At 29.6% G+C, this 7,751-nt stretch overlaps 1 long non-coding RNA gene across 2 annotated transcripts; it reads left to right on the forward strand.

Moving 5' to 3' along the window:
- The first annotated feature begins 5,180 nt into the window (after positions 1 to 5,180).
- LOC145946989 (uncharacterized) lies at positions 5,181 to 6,523 on the forward strand. 2 transcript variants are annotated; one of them, XR_014427105.1, is made up of 4 exons: positions 5,181 to 5,313; positions 5,510 to 5,687; positions 5,941 to 6,146; positions 6,327 to 6,523. It is a non-coding gene; the product is annotated as an uncharacterized LOC145946989 (long non-coding RNA). The 2 variants fall into 2 exon arrangements; XR_014427104.1 differs by having other exon boundaries at positions 5,960 to 6,146.
- The last annotated feature ends 1,228 nt before the right edge of the window (positions 6,524 to 7,751 follow it).

The following is a 7,751-nucleotide window of genomic DNA, read 5'->3' on the forward strand; positions in this document are numbered from 1 at the left end:
CATGATACGAACAATAAATCAAATTTATCAATCATATATTATATCACAAATAATAAATTACATATTACATATGTATCAAAATGTGATAAAATGTATAACAGTTTATATAAATGTATATAACTTACCACTGTTGTGTATCCATTGATAAAATCTGGCGTCTGTTTCTAGTGGAAATCTGTATAAATGTTTCCCATCAGATTTTTTATTCACACAGTCTTTGTACATACACTTGTCGAAGAAATTTGCACGACACTATTTCGACATTATTAATAAGTATTGTTTTTTCTATAATTAAAATAAAACCCCTGCAACTCTAGAATAAAAACTTTCCACTCGCGTAAACTAAAATCACGCAAACAAAATTCGCCACGGCATAAAAAGTGAAAATTCTTTCACAGATAATCGCGTGTAAAATCCGTAACGGACAATAACAAACACGAAACACAGAAAGAATTAAAAACACTTATAAAAAAAGATCGCCAAAAAACTACGTTTGATTCCGCAACTAAACGTACACTGACAATGACTACGTTTACACGGCCCGATTTAAGCCGAAGTTTTAACATCGATGTTATAACTACCGACGGTAGATGCCGTGTAAACGCTCTTTTATGACGAAGTTATTACATCGATGTAGTAACTCAAAGTCATTTGATGAAGAGGCTTAGGGTTATTACATCGACATAAAAAGGACGTGTAAACGGTCGCAGTGTAACGATGGCAATAATGCCAACCATAAAAATTAAACATTTTAATTCTCCATTGTTTGCAGAGTTGGTTATTCTGTATTCCATACCATAGTACGTACAGAAAGCAAAGAAAAAGTGAAAAAAATGAAAATCAAAAAGCGTGAAAGTTGGGAAACTGAGGAAACTCGATATTTTCTCAAATTAATGAGTGAACGGCAAGTGATGAAAAGTTTAGATGGAAAAAGGTTTCGAGCAGATGACAATGTAACCTAAAAGTTCACTTCGTTTACAAACATTCTTTTCAATTCAGATTCTTTTACATTCTGACCGCAATTCTACCACCAGCAAGCATCTAATTTTTCGTACTTTTATATTGGTACTAATGGAAATCCGACTCACTTTACTCGAAAGTTATTAAGCTATTTCAGCTTGATGGCAAAAAGATAAGTCTGAACGTGTAAACGCAACTCATCTTAAGTAGGAGTTATAACATCAGCGTTATTAAGTCGAAGTTAGAAGCCGTGTAAACGTAGTCAATAACGCGGGACAAACTCTGCGATACTTTTTTGTCTCTCTCCACCTCCTTTCCTTATTCGCTCTTCCTTATCGCTGTTAAACCTATAGGATGAATTACGGAAGAGCTCTTTAAATGTCTGCATATATGTACGATTGCTTTATTATGTGTATGTAGTATGATAATGTTTTCATCGGTTTTAACTATAAAATACATCGCAAAACAAACGCAACATAAGTAATTATAACATTGCATCGTTTGCAATAATAAAATATATTTTCTATTTTAACGATATAATAACCGCACAAATATAATCAATATAATAAATGTATATTTATTATTATTTATAAAATGCTGAATACTTTTAAATGCGTTCTACATTGAAAAAGATAAAATTTTATTATAAATATGTTATATTAAAAAATAATATACGTATACATATATGTGTGTGTTATAATATACATATGTCAATGTAAAATATTTTCTTAAATGTTATAGACGTATTACATTTTAGTTACAGGTTTTTATCAATATGAATAATCCATGGGGGGGTTTTTAGTGGGTGCAAGCCCCACATAACCCCGGGGCCGACCCCGAGGTATGCGCCGTAGGCATTTTCCCCTTCGGCTCCAGGCAAAAAAAAAAAAAAAAAAAAAACGCGACCGATACTTTTTCATTCAAAAAAAACATCCTAAATAATTTGAAATTTAAGTTTTGTTAATTATTTTAACAATATGTATTTAATTCTATTTTTTAAATATAAAAAAAATTTTGGGCAATATATGGAATCGAACTCGAGTCTTCAGCGTGAAAGACCGAGCATTTTCTCGCAGAGCCATAATTACAATATACTTAAACATTATCGTTATTTATAGTACATATTTGCCTCAAGTTATGCGGTCTTTTTCTTACAAATTAAAAACATTTTTGACTTGATTTCCATATTTTTCGATTTATTTCTTACTATGCTTTGTTTTATTTCAAGGATGGACAAGGGAAAAATAATTTCGTTGCACATTTACAAAATGCTTTGATCAAATTGAATGTAGTTTATTATAAATATATCGCAAAAATAACATTTAATTAATAATTTATAATTTATGGATATATAGAAAATGGACGATCGCTTATTTACTAGTCGAAAAAATGAATCTAGCACGGATATGAATCACAAATCGAAAAGTGGATGTAATTTAGCACGGACATGAACCAAATGAATGATGGTATCGAAAAGTGGATGTGGCTACGTAGTTCCAATTCCTAAAAGTGGATGCACGGCGCTGCTGTACCGCCTAGTAAAAGCGTCCCACGAAAATCGCCGGCATGGCCTCTTGCTAAGACTCCATATATGCGGCGGACTCCGGCAAATGCTGCGGTGACCAATCAGGAGCCAGGCGCAAGTCGGATTCCGGCAAGCGCCGGCATGCCGCACCGCATTTGCGTTGAGATCAAAATATTTTAATTTTTCCGCACTACCGCACGTCATTCGGTTAAAGTCGAGAACCATCAGTGATTTTCGGTTAGCAGTGAAGGCACATAGCTTTTGTTAGATTATATTGTACAAAACAAACATGGAATTCAACGATGAAAATCCAAGTATGGAATATAATTCCGAGGACGTTAATGAACTTATAATTCATTACGTTAGAAGCCGCCCGCAATTATGGAATTTTAGAGACAAACAATATAGAGACAACGGTTTAAAAAAAAAATTGTAGTGTGAAGTGGCGCAGGAACTTAATGTGACTGGTATGTATTGTTTGAAAAATTTCTAGCATCTCTATAAAAAAATTTATAGTGTTAACAATAATGAAATTATGATAAATTTGAACAGATGAATTTGTGAAGAACCGATGGAGAAATCTTCGAGATCGGTATATAAAAGAGAAAAAAAAATCTGTAACAAAAAGTGGCCAAGCAGCTGTTAATTTTTCTCCGTGGCCACTTATGACAAGCTTGAATTTTTTATCAGATTAAAAGTTACAGAATAGGCCCCTTAATTTTATATTTATTATTATTATTTTATGTCCACTATTGTCACTTGAATTAAATGTTTATATAAATAAGATATAAATTCTATATTAAATAAAATATAATAAATTATTAGTATAATTAGTAAATTAATATTATTAGTAAAATTAATATTGAATGTTCATATATTAAAATTAAACCATTAATGTCAATAACAAATAATTATACATTTTAAAAAGGAAAAATTGTTTATTTATTTATTTTAGATTATACAATCTATAAATGTATACCACAGTATGATTATTTTATTTGAAAACATTCGCATCTTCGATTTCCGTATGTGGCGTGGCGCTAAACTCTGCCGCGTATATAGAGTCGCCTTTCCGCATGCGTTTGCCGGAGTCCGCCTAGTCCGCCGCATATATGGAGTCTTAGCATCTCTCAGGCTTCTCTCTGATGCTATATAACGCAGTGTTGCCAGTGTTGGTGATTTATCACCAGATCTGGTGATTATTTATTTCACCTGGTGACGTGGTGATTATTTTCTCATCTTACGCAAAATCTGGTGATTTTGGTGCTATGAAAATTTTTCATGCATCGTCACCAGAGAGAAACCTGAGAGCGGCCACCGCGATTCAGTGGACGCGTGTACTGATGCGCCCCCTGAGAAAGTAGACGTGAACTACGTCGTAACGCTCGGTAAAAAATATAGAATATGGTTCGAATCCGTGATATGGTTCATATCCAAACTATTCGGATAAGAACCGAGTTGAGAACCAGATGAGTCAGACAAGGACCAACAATCCATCGCTCTGACTTTTTCCCACCAACGAACGTCTCGCGGATTCATGCGGCGGCAGGCACGAGATTTCGCCTTTCGTGCGTAGCGTGTCACGTAATTCAAGAAGGACAAAATTTTATGACGTTAAACTTTGGGCAATATATAAAAACTTAAATATATTAAATATAAGGTGTAAAATCAGATTATAAGTTAAATAAAAATTACATCCAGTTTCCTGAGTACATTAAAAAAAATTGTTTTCTGGCAGTGCATATTAAAAAAATTGTTGAATTAATTTTGTTTTACATGAATAAATATTCTAATTTGCATAAATAATAAAAAAAAAGTGCGAGTGACGGGAATCGAACCCGACTCACAATCAGTAACGTGATAACCACGGACTTAAGTGTACGTACTACGAGTCGGGTTCAATTCCCGTCACTCGCACTTTTTTTTATTATTTATGCAAATTAGAATATTTATTCGTCAAAACAAAATTAATTCAACAATTTTTTTAATTTGCACTATCAATAAAGCGTTTTATTATTTGTTTCATTTTATATTAAATATAACGTGTAAAATCAGGTTATAAGTTGAATAAAAATTATATCCAGTTTCCTGAGTAAATTAAAAAAATTGTTTTTTGAAAGCGCAAATTAAAAAAATTGTTGAATTAAATTTGTTTTACATGAATAAATATTCTAATTTGCATAAATAATAAAAAAAGAAGTACGAGTGACGGGAATCGAACCCGACTCGTAGTACGTACACTTAAGTCCGTGGTTATCACGTTACTGATTGTGAGTTGGGTTCGATTCCCGTCACTCGCACTTTTTTTTTTATTATTTATGCAAATTAGAATATTTATTCATGTAAAACAAATTTAAATCAACAATTTTTTTAATTTGCGCTTTCAAAAAACAATTATTTTAATTTACTCAGGAAACTGGATATAATTTTTATTCAACTTATAACCTGATTTTACACGTTATATTTAATCCCACACAGCACATGATATCGTACGAATATTCTATATTCATTCTGTGAATGTACGTACTGTACGTAATATACTGAGAACATCTCTATAATATCTTGTGTAGTATATTATTTTTCGTATATTCTCGTATATTCTCAGAATGTACTTTTAATATCTCTTATAATATATTATTTTTCGTATATTCTCATAATATACTATTGAATTACGCGCATTTTTACTTATGAGCGGATATGTATGCCATTTTGGATACGTAATTTCCGCTATTGCCGTCATTTGTCTTTTCCTTGTTCTTCTTCACTGACCACGTGCAAGTGCTATGTGCAATCTGGTGCAATTATATTACGATTGTGATTAATCGCAGGTAATCCTTTTTATTTTCAAATAAATTAAATGTAAAAAGGGTATTTTATAAAAGCTATTCAATGATTTATTAATACTTCATAATTATAAACACACAAATTAACCTCATTAATGCAAATTATAACCTCACAATCGAATATTATAATGTCAATCAAAAATATGTATTTTTATGTGAAATTCTTATTATTATGTTACAGCATTTGCACAAAAAAGGACGTCATTATCAATTGTCGTTTATTATATCAATTATCATTTTGTGATCTCTGCAGAATCTTTCTAAAGAAAAAGTGTTCTCCGCATACACATATATACATATGTATATAGATGAGATGTAAATGTGAAAAATAAAAGTGAAACTCTGAATTCAAAAATCAAGTGAGTTTTATAACATATTTTAATTATATAGTGTGTACGATTAAGTAAGCTAATTGTTACTGCAATTAACTTTTAAAACGATCTTAAAAGACTAATGTATGCCAATACTCTATATTTGTATATTACACATTGATAATGAATGAAAGATATTGCATACATATAAAATAATATGTTAACTAGGCTTTCAAAATCGTTTTAAAAGTTAATTGCAATAACAACTAATATATATTAATATATGTATTCTTATATGAAGTTCTCATTATATGTTACAGCGTTATTTGCACAAAAAAAGGACGTCATTATCAATTGTCGTTTATTATATCAATTATCACTTTGTGATCTCTGCAGAATCTTTCTAAAGAAAAAGTATCTCCGCATATACACACATATATATATATATATATATATAGATGGGATATGCAAAAAATAAAAGTGAAACTCTGGATTCGCAAAAATCAAGTGAGTTTTATAACATATTTTAATTATATAGTGTGCGATTAAGTAAGAGCTAAGTTATTACTGCAATTAATTTTTAAAATGATTTTAAAAGTTAATTTCAGTAACAACATATAGCTTATTAAATATATGTTAGATATTATTAAATGTATTCTTATGTGAAATTATTATTATATGTTACAGCGTTTGCACAGAAAGAACATTATTATCAACTTCGTGATCTAATACTTTCTGTGAAATAAGAAAAATGATATACATATATATAATAATAAATAATAATAAGTAAAATGTTTATATAAAAAAATATAAAAGTGCAATTATACGTTCAAATAATATATGTGCAATTATAACATATATTTAAGAAATTTGAATAAAAAGATTTTATGTGTGAACAAAATGTTAATATTTTACACAAACTTTTTTTATTTATAGTAAAATTTATAGTTAAATTTATAGTATAAATATAAATGGATTATATATATATGTACCATAACACTCGAAATCTGTTTTTCCGTATACTTAGTAGTCAAAATTTGCATATTTTTACTAGTAAGTATATGAAAAAACAAATATGGGGTGTTTACGGTAACATATATCATTTATATTTATATATAAAATATAGAAAATATAAGTTAATCTATAGAATGTCTTGAGTATATTATTAGTACATTATTAGTACATATATGTATATACCAATGTCATACTCAAGACATTCTATAGATATACTTATTATATACTAAAAGATATTTTCAGTATGTACTGAGAAGCAGGAAAAATCGGACATAGTAGCATTCTTAGTACATACTCAGTATATCGCAGTATGTATTTCGAATGTTCCTAGAACATACGCAATATACTTTTGTGATATTCTCAGAACATTCTCGGAATTTACATGCTGTGTGGGATATAAAATGAAACAAATAATAAAACGCTTTATTGATAGTGCAAATTAAAAAAATTGTTGAATTAAATTTGTTTTACATGAATAAATATTCTAATTTGCATAAATAATAAAAAAAAGTGCGAGTGACGGGAATCGAACCCGACTCGTAGTACGTACACTTAAGTCCGTGGTTATCACGTTACTGATTGTGAGTTGGGTTCGATTCCCGTCACTCGCACTTTTTTTTTTATTATTTATGCAAATTAGAATATTTATTCATGTAAAACAAATTTAATTCAACAATTTTTTTAATTTGCGCTTTCAAAAAACAATTTTTTTAATTTACTCAGGAAACTGGATATAATTTTTATTCAACTTATAACCTGATTTTACACGTTATATTTAATATAAAATGAAACAAATAATAAAACGCTTTATTGATAGTGCAAATTAAAAAAATTGTTGAATTAATTTTGTTTTGACGAATAAATATTCTAATTTGCATAAATAATAAAAAAAAAGTGCGAGTGACGGGAATTGAACCCGACTCGTAGTACGTACACTTAAGTCCGTGGTTATCACGTTACTGATTGTGAGTCGGGTTCGATTCCCGTCACTCGCACTTTTTTTTTATTATTTATGCAAATTAGAATATTTATTCATGTAAAACAAAATTAATTCAACAATTTTTTTAATATGCACTGTCAGAAAACAATTTTTTTAAT

The sequence above is a fragment of the Prenolepis imparis genome, unplaced genomic scaffold, assembly GCF_030444845.1.
Source record: "Prenolepis imparis isolate NDT839.2.m4 unplaced genomic scaffold, iyPreImpa1.0 SCAF_36, whole genome shotgun sequence".
In the NCBI taxonomy this organism is placed as follows: Eukaryota; Metazoa; Arthropoda; class Insecta; order Hymenoptera; family Formicidae; genus Prenolepis; species Prenolepis imparis.